General features: G+C 43.6%; 1 protein-coding gene across 1 annotated transcript in view; it reads right to left on the bottom strand.

Annotated features, from left to right (window-relative positions):
- ANO4 (anoctamin 4) overlaps nt 1-18,253 on the bottom strand; it is a 288,919-nt gene extending 270,666 nt beyond the window's left edge. The window contains exon 1 of the mRNA XM_060245247.1: nt 18,172-18,253. The gene's annotated coding sequence lies outside the window, so the exon portion shown is untranslated. The remainder of the gene's footprint in view (nt 1-18,171) is intronic.
- Between the last annotated feature and the right edge of the window lie 258 nt (nt 18,254-18,511).

Here is an 18,511-nt window from a genome sequence, read left to right as displayed (position 1 = left end):
CGGGCAGACATGCCTTGAAAGTTAGTTGTGAACTGAACTGACCTGGATGGCCCAGTACAGCTTGATCATGTTAGATCTTGGAAGCTAAACAGGGTTATCCCTGGTCAGTATTTTGATGGGAGACCCACCAAGGCAGGCCAGGGTCATAACGCAGAGCCAGGGAATGGCAAATCACCTCTGAATGCCTCCTGCCTTGAAAGCCTTATGGGGTCGCCACAAGTCAAATGTAACTTGGTGGCAACCCCACCCCCACCCCCCGTGAACTGGATTGTGTTATTTCTTCTGAGCCAGCTATTCTGATCCACATGCTATTTAGAGGGTTTTTTTTCCTACATTGGAAAGCCTTGCATGTAGCAAACTGTTAGCGATCAAATAGATTGCATGAATAATTGTAGCTGAAATACTAGTAAGCATTCAGCTGTTTCAGATAACCATCTAAGAGTGGTTTATTGTTTGTAACCACAGATCTGCATAATACCATAAATGCCAAGTGTGTTTTAAAGAAGTAGCCAATTCAATGATGGTGCTATTGCTGCATGACATAGAAAGTTTCTTAAACACGTCACACACTTGCCAGAAACGTGGTGGCTAGTCAACAACTTCCCATAGTATGCTATAGTTGCCAAAGACCCATCAACTAGAGTTGCTTTTTAACATTTAAAACATATTTATCAAAAACCTTGACAAGAATTTTCACCTTGACAAGAATTTTCCTTTTACACAAAATGTTCCTCTCATTCTGCTTGCCTGTCTTCAAATAAGATTATCATAGACCTACAGAAGGAGATCTGAAATTCATAAGCTAACTTGCTGTACTGATTTTAAAAATCCAATCTGCCCTGAATAGTTTGATCAGTTTGTTGAATTTACAGCATGCAAAGAGCAGAAAGTAATATGCCACACAAATTGAGGGCCTGCCACAAGGTGGTATTATTAGCCAGTTCCTAAGTACTGTGCCTTTGGCATGTCTGGGTGGGAAGTAGAGTTGAGGGGCCACAGTGATAATAATTCCTATTAAGTAGATATTTTCACTTAACAAGCATACTTTATCAAACTATATGTTGAGTAAACATTTGGCCTGGATCTCAGAGGTCATTACCTATCTTAGATGTACTTTTCTTGAGAAAAAAAAATCACAAATTGATTGCTCTTATACTTTGGAGGGGCCGTGGCTCAGTTGTAGAGCATCTGCTGGACTTGCGGAAGGTGGCATGCAGAAGGTCTCTTGTTCAACTCCCAGCATCTCCAGTTAAAGGTGATGCATCTCCAGTTAAAGGGGAATTGAAAACAAATCAACCAGCATCATAATGCCCCTGAATAAAATGATGGTGCAGTCTCATTTGGAATACTGTGTACAGTTCTGGTCACCACACCTAAAAAAAGATATAGCGTTGGAAAAATGCAGAAAAGGGCAACTAGAATGATTAAAGGGTTGGAACACTTTCCCTATGAAGAAAGATTAAAACGCTTGGGGCTCTTTAGCTTGGAGAAATGTCAACTGCAGAGTGACATGATAGAGGTTTACAAGATTATGCATGGGATAGAGAAGGTAGAGAAAGAAGTACTTTTCTCCCTTTTTCACAATACAAGAACTCATGGGCATTCAATGAAATTGCTGAGCAGTCAGGTTAGAACTGATAAAAGGAAGTACTTCTTCACACAAAGGGTGATTAACCTGTGGAATTCACTGCCACGGGAGGTGGCAGCGGCTACAAGCATAGACAGCTTCAAGAGGGGAATGGATAAGCATATGGAGCAGAAGTCCATCAGTGGCTATTAGCCACAGCTTATAGTTGGATCTCTGTCTGGGGTAGTGATGCTCTGTATTCTGGTGCTTGGAAGGGGACAGTGGAAGGGCTTATAGCCCCACTGGTGGACCTCTAGATAGCACGTGGGGGGGGGGGGGGGTTGGCCACTGTGTGACACAGAGTGGATGGCCATTGGCCTGATCCAACATGGCTTCTCTTATGTTCTTATGTGAAAGTCCTCTGCAAGGACACGGAGAGCAGTTGAGAAGACTATACTGACTATATCCTACCTTTCCCTAATAACCATGTTTTTGGTAAAGCTATGCATTAAAGTATTTTTTTCATCATCAAGAATTTAGCAAAGATTTAAAATAGTTGCAATAGCTTTGATTAGTGAGTCTAAAGGTTGGTCTGTTATACTGTAGATTGATTTGCTGTATTTTAGGATGCTTCTGTCCTTTCTTCCACCCCTACTCAAAATACTGTACTGACTTTGATGGACCAAGGGTCTGAGTAATCAAATAGCATTGTCACTGGCAGTTTGGTGCATGATTTTCCCAAAAGGAAATTAATTATCATTTATTATTTCCTTCCTAAGAGCAAAAAGTACCTGGTATGCAAATTTACCACAGAAACAACTGAATTTCCATATTAATAAGTAAATTAAGTTATCCCAGATCAGTTTCATTAGTTTAGTTCTTCTTTTCATTTTCCCAGATATATTTCTTTTCTTTGTTGCAAATCAAGGTTTCATTCCTCCCCCTCCCATTCTAAATATCTCCTAGCTGCCCTTCTTCCAAGAACAACCAATACCCCCCTTTCTTCCACTCTGTGTGACCCCATGTCTGGGTCACAGTAGTAGCTGCTTTCACTAAGATAAACTGTGTGTGTTACACAGGGCTTTTTTTGGTAGAAAAAACCCAGCAGGAACTCATTTGCATCTTAGGCCACACCCCATGATATCACCATTGTTTCACATAGAGCTTTTTTGTAGAAAAAAGTCCAGCAGGAATTCATTTGCATATTAGGCCACATCCCCTGATTCCAAGCCAGCTGGAAATGTGTTCCTGCTCAAAAAAAGCCCTGGTGTAACACAAGCCACTGACCAACTGATGCAACTGTCCTGTACTTTTGTATCGTTAAATCAAATTAAAAAGGTAAAGGTAGTCCCCTGTGCAAGCACCAGTCGTTTCTGACTCATGATGTTTTCACAGCAGACTTTTTACGGGGTGGTTTGCCATTGCCTTTCCCAGTCATCTACACTTTTCTCCCAGCAAGCTGGGTACTCATTTTACCGAACTCAGAAGGATGGAAGGCTGAGTCAACCTTGAGCCGGCTACCTGAACCCAGCTTCTGCTGGATTGAATTCAGGTCATGAGCAGAGATCACAAAATCAAATTAGGAAGATATAGGGCGTTTTCGCACTGACCTTAATTGGCAGTGACGTCCCTCTTCACCGCGCAGGATCTGCGTGGATTTCTCACCAATTGCTGCGGAGCACCCGGAAGAGCCGCAAAGTCCCGCGGCTTTTGCGGCGCAAATGGAAACCGCCAAAAACCAGTTTCCATTTGCGCCGCAAAAGCCGCGGGACTTTGTAGCTCTTCCGGGTGCTCCGCAGCAATTGGTGCGAAATCCGCGCAGATCCTGCACGGTGAAGAGAGACGTCGCTGCCGATTAAGGTCAGTGCGAAAACGCCCATAAATTAAAATTATAAAGACATTTGCTTGAAATTCTTCCCCCGATATTTGTTTTAGCTTCATCAGTGATCAGAGACGGAACAAAAAACAGGCTGCATAAATTCCTCACAGTATTTCCAGTGACAAACTGCATAGAAAGGAACTGGTGTGGCTATAACCCAAGTAAATAATGGAATCTAAAGCAAGTAAGTTTTAGTTCCGTTCATAAAGCAATGTAAACACTATTAAAGAAAAATTAGCTAGGGAAGTCTAATAACTCATGTTAATGGCTTTCCCCCGTTTTATTCCGATTATTGAACTTTTAAAATCAAGTGAAAGCTTAATGTTTTATAAGGAGAGTAAACATATGCCAAAATACTGGTTGTGCCAAAGCTGAGCAACTGCAAAGGAAAGCTGTTTCTGTTTCAACACAACAACTAATGCAAATGCAAAAGTCCTGACTGAGCGAGGAGAGTCAGCATTTCCAGTAAAATGTTTTATACCATAGATCCTGTTTCTTTGAAAACTCAAGGCATTCATTATATGGCTGCATAAAATATTAATTAAAAGCAAATGTCAGCCTTTTCAATTGTGTCAGGCCTAGAGAGACAAATGGGAGATGCTACAACTGAGATACTCTTACTGGGAAGGATTCTACATTTCATTGCACCAAAATTTGCTGAAATATTGAAGGTATTTCACAGTGCAATCCTAAGCAGAGTTACACCTTTCTTTGATCACTACCCACATACCTCTGGATGAGAGAGTTGCCAACCAATACCCCCCCCCCTCCTGCTGAGCACAGCATAAAATCATAGAATTGGAAGGGACTCCAGGGTCATCTCATCCAACCCCCTGCACAATGCAGGAAATTCACAAATACCTCCCTGCACGCACACACACTGCCACTGACCCCTGCTCCATGCCCAGAAGATGGTGAAAACCCTCCAGGATCCCTGGCCAAAATGGCCAGGAGACAATTGCTTCCCACCGCCAAGTGGCGAACAGCATTTTCCTGGGTGCGTAAGAAAAGGCAACGAGAACAAAGCACTGATACAACCCTTTCTGCCTTCCCTCTCATGATCTGTCTGAGTTCACAGAACCAGCATTGTTGTCAGATGGCCATCTAGCTTCTGTTTGAAAACTTTCAAAGAAGGAGAGCCCACCACCTCCCAAGAAAGTCTGTTCCACTGAGGAATTGCTCTAACTTCCAGGACTGGTTCACATCCTGAGCAGAATATAACTGCTGTAATCTTGGCCCTGAACAATGAGCACTGCAAGACTCTGCATGGCTCCAGATTGCTTTTGAGCAGGGCTTCCTGTGTTAATGAGCAGCTGCTCACATGCATAGTTTAGAGGGAACTCTGTCCCCAATCTCTAAGTGGGGCCTGCAGATCTTCTGGAATTACAACTGATTTTCAGACTACAGAGGTCAATTCCCCTGGAAAAAATGGCTGCCTTGGAGAGTAGACTCTGTGGCATTATACTCCACTGATGTGCTTCCTCTATCTGAACCCCACCCTCATATCTTCAGGAATATCACAGCCTGGAGCTGGCAACCCTACTTGGAGAGGCTGTGAACCAAATGGGGAGAGGGGTGCAGCCAATTCTACATTTGAAAAGGCATTATGAGAAAACAAGAGTGCCTTAACCTGCCATGCTGCAGGGCCAATAGACACTGAGTCCTCACAACATTTTTTTAAAAATCACTTTAAATTAAAACATGAGGATGCCATCCCATGTAGTCAGGGCCCTCTGAGGATACTTTTTTAAAAAAAGAGTTGCTTTGTTTGGGTTGTTTGGGTTTCTGCCCCATTCTTCAAGCCACATGTACCAACACTAAAAATTAGTATCTTTTTCATTCAAACAAAGCACTTGTAGAGATTAGACTATTAGAGAGAGATTTTTTTAATTGGGGTTGTTGGATGTGGTCTGTCAACTCTGACCTTAACAAGGTACAAGAAGGGAACATCTTTTTGAAACCACCCAGCAAGTCTTGCTTAACCGCACACTAACTGCTTCCCACTTTGAAACCTGAGTTTTTCCAGTTGGTTCTATTACTCTTGACAGATTGCAGAGCTTTTTTTGGAGAAAAAGCCAGCATGAACTGATTTGCATATTAGACCACACCCCTGGTGTCACCATCGTTTCACAGGACTTTTTTGTAGAAAAGGCCCAGCAGGAAGTCATTTGCATATTAGGCCACACCCCTTGATGCCAAGCCAGCTGGATCTGGGTTTATAAAAAAAGCCCTGCAGATCTGCGAGACGAGAGCCACTTTAGGTCTCAAACAATAAGAATTTCCTCTATTAGTTGGACTTTTCGCTGATGGAGAACAAAAGCCTCTGATGGAACTGCAGATATGGCTGATTAGTCTAGTGAAATTATTGACTCAGACATTTAAAATAAAAAGAAAAAAACTGTAGAGTATGCTAATCTGATAGCTGTGAAAAAATATGGAAAGTCTCAAAAATCTAGTGCATAGGACAGCTATTATATTGAAAACAATCACTGAAAAATGGTAGATGTAGCTAAAATTTCTCATATATCTGGAAGTAGTGCCAGATTAAACCCTATGGATGTCCCTAGGCAGTTGAAATCTAAGGGGCCTCCTTGCAAATTATCTCAGAGTCGGAGCACCTGTCCCACCACCCACAGCCCCCACTGCAGCCTGCAGGCACCTTCTCAAAAGCCCCTCTGACAAAGCCTCGGGGGAGAGGCAGAGAGGGGCAGACTTGGCGATGACACCACCACCAGCCACACCATGCAAGTTGAGTAAAGAGTGGCTCAGTTGCTGGCTGCATGTGCAGGCTTGGAGGGCTACAAGCGGGGGGGGGGGAATGGGGGGGAGCTGGCCCGGAGTCTCTAAAGGCGTGGGGGCCCATAGGCCAGTGCCTACTTGGCCTAATTGTTAATCTGGCCCTGTCTGGAAGTAACAACTTCAAAACATGAAAATACATATTCATTTACAGTCTCTTGGTACTAATGATGGCTCATTAGGCAGCAGCTTACAGTGCAGCAGCTAAGCACAACTGAACAATCATGGAGACCCTACAATATACTCTGTGTTGGGCTTGTCGAGTAGAAAAATTATCTTATTTAAAAGAGGGTTAGAAACGTCAAGAGAATTCAATGAGTCCAGGATGATGCTATTTTGAAGTAGAAGGAAAGTTAAGTTCTGGGGGGTGGTTCTAGAGAGGCCCTGAAGTCTCCTCTTGAAAACAAGCTGAAGTTTTCCCCTTGGCTAAAACTTTGTGAGTGTGTAAAATATTTTCAAGCCCAACCCAACTGCTCATGCCATGATTCATGGGCAGAGCAGAATTTTAGCAATACCAATGAAGTAGAATATAATTCAAGAATTGTATCTTCTCTGATAAGGGATCCTGGCATGCTGCTATTTGGGATGACATGTCTCAAGGCAAATCTGAATGTCTCTAGGTCTGTTGACCACCCAGAAACTGCAGGAAACAGATGTCTTTCATGTGTAAACAAAAGCTCGAGGGCATCCAGAGAAACCTCTCTGGAAACCTAATTCACTCAAGATAACTGAGTACATAGCATGTGTCATGCATGAAACTGGACAAGAACCTTATGCGTCTTCCAGTGACGGCCTGCTGAACTGTAGTCCTTAATATTCAGCAGACATGAGGTTAGAAATTACCATAATGAATGCAAGAAACATAACAATAAGCTGGGAGACATCTTTCCCGTTAGATATAAAAATGCTCACAACATCCATGCTTGTATCTGTATATTTTTATAAGATAATGGAATCAAAATTTTTATTATACAATGTTCCCCTCAACTTTGGTGTCTTGAAACTGTGCCTTCTTAGTAATCTCTGCATCCAATAAGTCAACACAGGAGTTCTGGCCCTGAAACAGTTGATGTTCCTTTTAAGAGCATAATTCATCATGTTGGTCATCATAGATTTCTATCCATGTCTGACAGTGGTATCTGACTTCAGATAAGATTTGGTGAGTGGGTATCTGCATTTGATATCTAGCAAAAGGACTCTTGCCAAAGAGAAATGTCAGTTGAGTATTTATAGGAGGCACTAAGAGAACTATTGCACATGGCAACATTATCTTAATTCAAAGGAGGGGAAGAATCAAAGGAGCAGCCTTTGTACAATAAGCCTGAATTTGAAATATTGCCATTTACATCCTGTATATCCAGCAAGGCTCTTTTGGAGAGGGGGATCAGGAGCTGTTTCTCATCTGACAGAAGAGGTCAAATGCAAGTAGGGTTTCTTCTGATTTCCCCAGTCTAGAAAGTCTTGCTAAGTTGCAGTAATTTTTTGAAGGCAGGGGGAGTAACCAGAAGCCTAGGTGATTACCCTTCTCTTTTCCACACACCAAACTTTTGGCTGGAGCTGCAGCTAAAACTGTAGGAGTCTGGTGAGGTTTCTTTCCTTTTCCACCTGAAATTGACAGCTTGAGCTGAAGAAAACAGGGGCAATTTGCTCCTATCCTCTGCAGCCCAAGTGGCCAGACTGGAGATAGGCAGAGAAGCACTCCCCACCCCCGCCAACTGAGAGCTAGACCTGAGAACAGGGCCAGATCCCCCTATCCCTACACTGACAGGTTGGGCTGCAGGAGAAAAGGAGCTATCTGCTTCTATTCACGGGGTGTGTGTGGGGGGGAGCAAATAATTTCACCCTCCCCAAATCTGTCAGCCTGGGCTGCAGGCAGCAGAAGCAGATCACCTTTGTTCTCCTATAGCCTTACCTGTCAGCACATTTTGTCAGTTTGGGGCAGAGAGAGAAAAATATTCTTTCTTTCATCTCCACCCAAAACAGACAGAATTGGTGGCAGAGAACAGGAGCAATTTGCTCCTGTTCTTTGCAGTCCAAGATAACAGGTGGGAGGTGGGGGAGGGCACTTGAAAGTGCTTGGGGTGCAGAGAACAAGACTGATGTGCTCTTTTGCTCTGCAACTTGAGCTGTCAGTGTTGCATGGCTTGCTACCTCCCTTTGAGACATGGCTTACTTTAAGATCATGGATACAGGGTTTAAGATCATGAGTGCAGGGAGGAAGGAACTTGTGGAGAAATGCATCTATTTCCATATCTAAAAAGGATCTCTCCATCAAAGCAAAACTGATAAGACGTTTTCTTAGTAGGGAGTGGCTTGACTTTCCTATATATACCAGAAACACATTAATCATGGCTTCTCATAAACCTACAGTGTTCCTCATCTCTCCGGGCTGTCAATAACGATTTCCTCCAGCACCAGGAGCATGAAATCACAAAACCTCTTTGTCAAGACAGGTGGAGTATGATTTTATTCCTTCTCTCCTTGGAATTCACCCTCCATTTTTTTCTGCCTATTTGCTTCTCCCTTACTGCCAGCCAATCCTTCCCATAGCATCCTAACCTGGAAACAAACTCCTTCCATTTTCATTCCAAAAGCTCTTATCTTTGGGTTGGGGTGGTCTCAACTAGCCAAGTGGAAGGAACACAAGGTGGACTAAAAATAACTCTAATTAGGTAGTTAACTTAAAGCAATACAACTGAATACTAGGATTGTTCAAAGTAAATATTTTGATTGAACTGCCACATGTAAATTGATGTTGTATTGCAGCCAATGAATAGTTTAGTCTCATTATTTTGTGCTACTGTCTTACGCCTTCTCTTTGTATTCTGTATCTTGGTTTAAGCCAATTAAGTTATATTCTCTGATTAAGTATCTGTCCACCTTCATTCTCCCTGTCCCTACCCTGGAAGATTTATTGTGCCATCATAAAACTATTCCTTGCTATCCTGGGACATGTTTTGGGGTTTTCATGTGTGTGGGGGGACTGATTTGAGTAACAATAGAGTGGAGCTGAGAGGAAAAGAAGCTGATTGCTCTTGTTCTTAGGGTTGCCAACCTCCAGGTGGTAGCTAAAGATCTACTTGGATTACCACTTATCTCCAAGCAATAGAGATCAGTTCATCTGGAGAACATGGCTACTTTGGAAGGTGGACTCTATGGCATTATAGCCCATTGAAATCCCTCCCCTCTCCAAACCCCACTCTCTTCAGGGGTTACCACGATACCAAATCTTCAGTTATTTCCCAAGCTACAGTTGGCAACTCTCCCAACTCCAAGCTTATCCTAGCCATGCTGAAATAGAGAGATGGTGGGGTGGAGAACAGAAAATATTTAGCTGAGATTCAGATTAGAATCTCCACCTCCAAACCTCTCACTAGGGCTTTGCAAGGTGGGGATTCAAGAGGCAGTAGTTTCAGAGGCAGTTTCTGTTCAGCAGCTATTCAAGTTGTTTGTCCAGAGATGAACAGATGGATAATAGGCTCACCTGTGTTCAGGAAAACCAGACATAGTATGTCCAGCAGTTGAAGACATTCATCACAAAATTAATGGCATCCCTAGTCATGGGGATCTCAATATTACATACTCCCTAACAAGACAGAATGCTGAGATCTAATATATTTAGGTCAAGATACCACAGTGATTAAAATGGAGGGCTCAACATAATCTTCAACAGGTGAGTTACTTGCACTCAGCTCATGAAACTGAAATTTAGTACACATGTAGCCATTAATATCTTTGCTACAGAAAATTTGAAAATGGGACAGCATTGCACCTAATAGTGAAAAACAGGATATGTAGTTTACCTCCTAACAGAGGCCAGTCTAGGCCAAAGTGCATGTGGGATGGAAAGTTGTGGCATGGGAGTTCCATTGCCTTGTCCATTGTTTGATTTGTGGGAAAGACACCAGGGAGGACCTTTAATATCAATCATCTACATCATGTAATGCATGCTTTGTTTTCTAATATCCTATAAACAGTCAGGGCTTGTGAATCCTGTGCAGTATTTCTCAAAGAGGTTCTTTCTAGACTATTGAACCAAACTAGCAGTACCTTATGGGTCTGAAACTCCCATGTCTGCTGCATGCCCTCATTTCTATGGAGACATAACATCTCTCTCTCTACGTTCCTCTGCATGTAACAATCTGTTCCCTGGACCAACTCACATTTATATGAGCTCTAGATAAAAGTATCCTGGCGACTTCAATGCCAGAGTAGGTAAAGACTTGGAAGCCTGGAAAGGAGTACTTGGCAAACATGGCATTGGCAACTGCAATGACAACGGGCGCCTCCTGCTAGAATTCTGCATGGAGCACCAGCTCACCATCACCAACACTATCTTCCAGCAGAAGAACAGTCTGAAGACAACCTGGATGCACCCACGGTCCAAGCATTGGCACCTTATCGACTACATTCTGGTGCGCCAGAGAGACCTTCGAGATGTCTTACACACCCGAGTAATGCCCAGCGCAGAATGTCATACGGATCATCGTCTTGTATGCTGCAATCTCTGTCTTCACTTTAAACCCACACCCAGGAGAGGAGGTATCCCTCGGAGGAAGTTTCAGGTTGGCAGCCTCCAGTCAGCCGAAGTTAAAGCTGCCTTCCAGGCAAAACTCCAGTCAAGAATTGAGGACCCCAGTTGCCCCACAGACCCTTCTCCAGAAGCACTCTGGGAACACCTAAAAACTACCGTCCTGCAGATCTCTGAAGAAGTCGTCGGGTTCTCCACAAGGAAGAACAAGGACTGGTTTGATGAGAACAATCAAGAGATCCAAGAATTACTGGCAAAAAAGAGATCTGCCTACCAAGCACATCTTGCTCAGCCCTCCTGTCCTGGGAAAAAAGCAACCTTTCGCGCTGCATGTAGCAACCTCCAGCGCAAGCTTCGAGACATTCAGAACAAGTGGTGGAACAAGCTTGCAGAGAGAACCCAGCTGTGTGCAGACACTGGTGATTTAAGAGGGTTCTACGAAGCCCTGAAGGCAGTATATGGCCCATCATATCAGGCTCAGAGTCCCTTGCATAGTGCAGACGGTCAAGTGCTCCTCACAGACAAGGCATCCATACTGAACCGGTGGTCAGAGTATTTTCAGGTTCTCTTCAGTGCCAACCGCGTAGTTCAAGATTCAGCAATCCACCTCACCCCACTTCAACCGGTGAAAACAGAGTTGGATGAGATCCCCACCCTAGAAGAGACTGTTAAAGCCATCAAGCAACTGAAAAGTGGCAAGGCAGCAGGAGTTGATGGAATTCCACCAGAGATCTGGAAGCATGGGGGCACAGTACTACATAGCTCACTTCACAAAGTACTTGTCACCTGCTGGGAACAAGGCAAATTACCACAGGACTTTCGCGATGCAATCATCATCACCCTATACAAGAACAAAGGGGAAAAGTCAGACTGCTCCAACTACCGGGGGATAACCCTGCTCTCCATCGCAGGCAAAATCCTTGCCAGAATACTCCTGAACAGACTGGTGCCCACCATTGCAGAAGAACTCCTCCCAGAGAGCCAGTGCAGCTTCAGAGCTAACAGGAGCACCACCGACATGGTATTTGTTCTCAGGCAGCTCCAAGAGAAATGCAGGGAACAGAACAAGGCTCTGTATGTGACTTTTGTCGACCTTACCAAAGCTTTCGATACCGTTAGCAGGAAAGGCCTGTGGCAAATCTTGGAACGTTTAGGATGTCCCCCAAGGTTCCTCAGCATGATCATCCAGCTACACGAAGACCAGCGAGGCCAAGTCAGACACTGCAACGACCTCTCGGAGCCCTTCCCAATAGGCACAGGTGTAAAGCAAGGCTGCGTTCTCGCGCCAACTCTCTTTACGATCTTCTTTAGCATGATGCTTCAAAGAGCCGCAGTAGATCTAGATGATGACGATGGTGTCTACATCCGCTATCGCACCGATGGCAGCCTGTTCAACCTGAGGCGACTAAAGGCCCACTCCAAGACAATGGAAAAACTCATCCGAGAGCTACTGTTTGCTGATGATGCTGCACTCGTCTCCCACTCGGTATCAGCTCTGCAGCATATGACGTCCTGCTTTGCAGAGGCTGCCAAGCTATTCGGCCTAGAAGTTAGTCTGAAGAAGACAGAAGTTCTCCACCAGCCTGCACCCCAGGAAGATTATAACCCTCCCTGCATCACTGTGGGTGAATCAGTTCTGAAGACAGTCCAGCAGTTCAGCTACCTGGGGTGCATCATCTCCTCAGATGCCAAGATCGACAAGGAGATTGACAACAGGCTGGCAAAGGCAAACCGTGCATTTGGCCGACTGCACAAAAGAGTGTGGAGCAACAAGCATCTGAAAAAAGGCACAAAGATCAATGTTTACAAAGCGGTTGTGATGACAACCCTCATCTACGGCTCCGAATCGTGGGTTTTATACCGTCATCACCTGCGACTCCTTGAGCGCTTTCATCAGCGCTGCCTTCGCACCATCCTCAACATCCACTGGAGTGACTTTGTGACCAACACTGAAGTCCTCAAGCGGGCGGAGGTTACCAGCATCGAGGCACTGCTGTTGAAGACGCAGCTGTGTTGGGCAGGGCATATTTCTAGGATGGAAAACCACCGCCTTCCCAAGATTGCCCTGTATGGCGAACTCTCCACCGGCCATCGAAATAGAGGGGCACCAAAGAAGAGGTACAAGGACTCCTTGAAGAAATCCCTTAGCACCTGTCACATCAACCATCACCAGTGGTCTGACCTAGCCTCAGATCGCAAAGCATGGAGGCACACCATCCACCAGGCTGTCTCTTCCTTTGAGAACGCACGCATAGCTGGTCTTGAGGACAAAAGGAGATTGAGGAAGAATCGCACTGCTACAGCACCAACCCTAAATCAGACTTTTCCCTGCAGCCGCTGTGGCCGGACCTGCCTGTCCCACATTGGTCTTGTCAGCCACCAGCGAGCCTGCAGCAGACGTGGACTATTGCACCCTTCTTAAATCTTCGTTCGCGAAACCAAGCCGAGAGAGAGATAAAAGTATAGAGATATATGGTCTTAGATACTTTCTTATAATAGACATGAGAGTGTGCCTTTACCACATCTGACATTTGCCTGGCTCAGTGCTGTCTTTGGCAAACATTACCAGCTTTCATTTTGTAGAATAGTAGGTATATTAAGCATAGTGATAGGGAAGAGGTAGGATCTATGTCCTTTCCATGTGTAGAAAACTACCAAAGTGGAAAAGTATTCAAAAGCTCCTCCTACCTGCATTTGATGTAGTGAAGTTCCTGCATAAATTTAGGAAATCCAATCATCCATTCACACAGTCTTTCACCTAAAGCCTGATGGGGGTGCAGGCCCAGGAGGGTTCATTTGCTTTTTTTCTCCTGAAAGTTTGGAATCAGCTCTAAAGACTGTTTCACATTACATTTTCTTTATAGGGATGCACAAAATAGTTTATGTGCACTTATTATGAAACTATCATAGGTGTGCCCAGAAAACTCACATTCTCCCTGTGCCTTCCTCATGCATGTATGCAAAATGACAATGATGTGTGTTGTGTGTTAAGTGACTCCATGCAAGTTGAAAATGGTTCCTGTCCAGCATTCTGCAACTGATGGTGTATTTTATGTGTTTGGTGCATTGTTTTGCATGATCTGAGCAACTTTACACTAATAGACAAACTTTTCAGCATTCTGGAGTAAAATTAGCTGGGCTGGTAAAAACCAGGACATGTTTCAGAATTGATAAAATACTTATTTGTCCTACTTGCTTATTGATTTCCTAGTCAATTCGGTATTCCTGCAAGCCTGTATTCACTGGCCTGGAGTGCATAAAATGCAGTGATGGAGGTTGAACAGATTCTGCCCTTTCAAAGTAAACCCACTTCTGATTGTAAAGGACCACCTGAGGCAGAAATTTAGTTGCTTCTATGAAAATGATCTACCCCCTTATTGAAGAAAAGTGACATGTGATACAAATTCTAAAATTAGATGAAAACATTTTAGATAAAACTATCAGAATGCACTCATTTGGAAGGTAATTGATTGGAGCTGCAATTTTGCACACAATATCAGGTTTCACTGTACTTTCTTCTGCCGACAGCTTATTTTTCCTGGCATCACCATTATTAAAGCACCCAGTCAGAATTTATTGCAAAATTCCCAAATAATATCAAAGAACTGTCTGCAAAATCCAGCCATCTTCTAGAGTGCTTCTCTGAACACTAAAGCCATATTTATATTGAAACCTGCATGAAGAGTCCTCTGCCCTTTTTCCCTGGCAGTATTCCTGAGGTTTAACATGGCACAGTACATGCCTGCCTCTGGTTTTGGTTCTTTGAAACAGCAGAAAAGTATGTGAATGGAGGGGAAAGCAAGGGAATCTTGGAGTCGTGGCCAAATACAAGGAGACTGAAGGGAGTGAAGAAAAGGATGTTTGTATAATATAGGAATGTAAGGTTGTCTAATGGAGTGCTAAGGCTTGTGAATAAGGCCCTGAGTAGGTAGATTTATTTTGATGCTTTTTAACAGGGAAGTTACTAAAATGAGAATATCAGTCATACTCAAAAGCAGCTGACAGATAATATTATGTATGACTTCTTCTCATTAATGGCTAGTAAACCCAAATGCATTCTGTAACACAGCTGCCTGTATCTGGCTAGTGCTGGAAATCCTGCCACCATGCAAGTATGCAAAGGGACAAGGGAAGCCCACAGATTAACATCTGGAGAACAGCTGGTCTCTATTGTAAATAAAACTCATGCACTAAAATGTAAACCTCCCAAAGTAGTGTCAGACTTACTTCTGAGTAAACCTGTCCAAGTTGCACTGCAAGCCAGCCATTTTATAGGGAAAAAAATAATGGCTGCATTTTCAGATTGTATCTCAGATTCTAGATGATTTAATTATTTTTACATGCCATGAATGAATCAGACCACTGATTCCATTAAAGTCAGTATTATCTATGCAGATTGGCAGTGGGTTTCCAGTGTCACAGGCAGTTCCAACTGCCTGGTACTTTTAACTGAAAGTGCCAGGGACAGAACCTGGTACCTTCTGCATGCCAAGCAGATGCTATGCCACAGCTTTTCCCCTAAAACCATCTTAGTATGCCGTATACTTTCATGTAGATTCCTTGCTATTAATATATGACTGGCTAGGTCAACTGTTCTATTATGTGTTCTAAAACCCACTGTTAATTTAAGTTTTTGAGGAAATATAAATACTTGCAGTGTTTGGAGCAAGAACCACCCAAATCCAGACACAACTCAACCATCCTCATCACTTGAAAGCTTATCAGCTGCAATGTGGGGGAACAGGGTACACCACATCACTTCCAAAGTTCTGAGCCTTGCTTATTACCTCTGAAGCAGAAAATACTACCACCCTCACCTGGAATGAAGCCCAGATTTTATTTTCTGCCTCCTTCCTAGAAAATTATGATGCTCAGAGTGAGAATTCTCCTCTTCCTTTTACCTTAATGCATATCCTCATGCATACATTTAATGACATCTGAAGATAATCTTTTTTATTTTCAGAACAGCTAATTTATTGAGTGACACTCCATAAATAGAAATGGTTTGTTTGAAGAAGTTATACAAACCAGTTATGTCCATGTCACAATGTGTAACAGAGAGTAATGGAGAGCCAGTGTGATACAGCAGCTAATGTGTCAGACTAGGATTTGCGAAACCCAGGTTCAAATTCTCACTTCTGCCATGGAAGCTTGTTTGGTGACCTTGGATACAAGTCACAGGGTCTCAGCCTAACCTACCTCACAGGGTTGTTGTGAGGATAAAATGGAGGAGAGAAGGCAGTAACCTGCTCTGTGTCCCCATTGGGAAGAACGGCAGGATATAAATTAAGTAAATAAATATAAATTAGTCTGAGCCCCACCTACCTCGCAATCATCTAGGATTCTAGATGAGTCTAGATGATAGCAGAACACTCTACATTGGTTGCTCTGGAAGGTTCTTAAACTGGTACAAAATGCTGACTACTAGCTGGTGCTGGCGATTTGGTAAGTATTACATTTTCTGGGAGCCAGAGTGGTGTAGTGGACTCTAATCTGGAGAAATGATTTTTCATTCCCCACTCCTACACATAAAGCCAGCTAGGTGACCTTGGGTCAGCTCTCTCAGCCCCATCTACCCATCAGAGCTCTCTCAGCCCCATCTACCTCACAGGGTGTCTGTTGTGGGGAGAGGAAGGGAAGGTGATTGTAAGCTGCTTTGCGACTCCTTAGAGTAACAGTAGTAGAAGAAGACATTGGATTTAAATTCTGCCCTCCACTCTGAATCAGTCTCTCAGAGCAGCTCACAATTTCCTTTGTCTTCCACCCCCACAACAAACAGCTTGTGAGGTAGGTGGGGCTGAGAGGGCTCTCACAGAAGTTGTCTTTCAAGGACAGCTCCTACAAGCTATGGCTGACTCAAGGCCATTCCAGCAGCTTTAAGTGGAGGAGTGGGGAATCAAACCCCGTTCTCCCCGACAAGAGTCCATGCTTCTAACCACTACACCAAACTGGCTCTTTGGTGCAGAAAAAAGCAGAATATAAAAACCAACTCTTCTGCTTCTACACTGATGTGGTTCCTGGTTTGTTTCTGCATTCAGCTCAAGCTCCTGGTTGTGACCTTTAAAGCCTTTCAGGGCCTAGAAACCCACAGGGTTGCCTTTCCCATTATCAATCCGTGCTGTAGCTCTGCTTCTCTGACCAACACCTACTGGTTTGTCGTGTAGTTGCTAGGCAAGCCATTGCTAGATTTGGGGCTTTTCCTGTGACTGCTTCTGATTTTATGGAATGGCCTTCCTGAATTTGATCAGAAGGCTTCCACAATATTGAGATTCTGCACATTGTGCAAAGTGCTGTTGTTCATGAGGACTTTTAACACTGACACTTAATTGTGTTTGATGGAATGGCCAACTTTGTTTGTTATCACTGTTATAACCCACCTGGAATCCAGTTCAGACAGAAGTTGGGTTAAATACAAATAATATAAATAAGTAAATATTGTTAAGCCATTACAGGTTTTTTGACTTGGTCTCTGAAATAAACAAACAAACAGCGCTGGGAGTATATCTCAGGAACCCATATAGTAACTCAAATAAATGCTAAAATATTCACCCAGTAAGATGTATATCCTTGTAACAATACAGTTCTGTAGCATACAACCAGGGTTGAATTCAGACCCACTCAGTGTGGCTGCCATATTTGTAAGGGGTTTCCATCCCCTCCTGGTGATCGGGGGGACCCATAACTAACCAAAATGTCTACAGCCCCGTGGTCAAACAAATGTATCCATGTACATTTAGTACTTATAAACTAAATGGGTACAGAATTTTTTATGCTGTGCTGTGGCTCTGGGGTAGTGCAGAAAGTCTCAGACCAATTTCTCACTAGTGTTGCTCCGCCCCTAGGCTTTTGTTTTATCCTCGCACAAGTGATCAATTTCTCACCAGTTGCTCTGCAGGTGCATTTTGACACGTGGCTCCTTCCAATTCTCTGTGTGGCTTCGTAATCCTTAAAAGACAGCATCACAAAACAATGCAGGGAACTGGAAGGAACCCTGCATCAAAATGCACCCAGGGAGCAACTGGTGGTAAATTGATCACTAGCACCAGGGAAAACAGAAGCCTGGGAGCAGAGCAACACTAGTGAGAAATCAGTTTTAGGTTTAATGCCCAGCATTTCCAGCTAAAATAATCATGTTGCAGGCAATGTGAAAGATCTCTGCTGGAGATCCTGAAAAGCTATTGTCAGCCAGAGTAGAAAATACCACCCTTGGTAAGTCAATAGCCCGATTAATTGTAAGGCATAGAATCACAGATCAGAAGGGGCCATACAGGCCATCTAGTCCAACCCCCTGCTCAGTGAAGGATCATATGTTCCACTGATCATCTATTTTTTTCCCCACTTCAAACCCTGATCTCAGAGCTCTAAAAACAAGTCCCCTCCCCCAACAAAATCCTTTACCTGTGGGGTCTTGATTAAGAGTATCCTGGCTGCTGCAGCTGCTGTTGTAAGAAGACACTGGGGTAATAGAGAGTGAAGCTGGGCAGGAGCCAGCATCTTCATAGAAACAGAAAGGGAGATGGTGGCCAGCTTGAGAGTATGGATTCTTCCAGTGAGAAAGTCCAATTGCAAACTGACCTGAAGTATCATAACCTGAAAATAAGCAGTGAATGTAATAAAGACAAGGTTATTAGAAATACCGTACTGGATAGGACCAAAGATCCACTTGAGTCAGAAAACTCTGGGAAACATACAAACCAGTAATTATCTTCTATTGTTTGTTGTCAGTGTTTGATATTCA

Source organism: Heteronotia binoei, chromosome 8 (assembly GCF_032191835.1).
Source record: "Heteronotia binoei isolate CCM8104 ecotype False Entrance Well chromosome 8, APGP_CSIRO_Hbin_v1, whole genome shotgun sequence".
Taxonomy (NCBI): Eukaryota; Metazoa; Chordata; class Lepidosauria; order Squamata; family Gekkonidae; genus Heteronotia; species Heteronotia binoei.
This window is presented reverse-complemented; position numbering and strand designations above follow the sequence as displayed.